Below are 206 nucleotides of genomic sequence, written 5' to 3'. Positions count from 1 at the left end.
GTCCACTCAGCTCCCCCTTCTCCCCCCTCCTTCCTCGCCACCTTAAGCCGTTAACTGTTTTGCATTTGAACAGCCATAAACAAGGGTTTCCTTCATGCAAACAATAGTGCTTCACCACGCAAGCTTCCCCGAGCTGTCTGCTGCTTTTAAGATTATTTCTCGCTCGCATCCTCTCTCCTTTGGAGTCAATAGCATGTTCCGTACCC

Source organism: Penaeus monodon, chromosome 31 (assembly GCF_015228065.2).
Source record: "Penaeus monodon isolate SGIC_2016 chromosome 31, NSTDA_Pmon_1, whole genome shotgun sequence".
Taxonomy (NCBI): Eukaryota; Metazoa; Arthropoda; class Malacostraca; order Decapoda; family Penaeidae; genus Penaeus; species Penaeus monodon.
The sequence above is the reverse complement of the archived record's forward strand: the minus strand, read 5'-3'. Positions refer to the sequence as shown.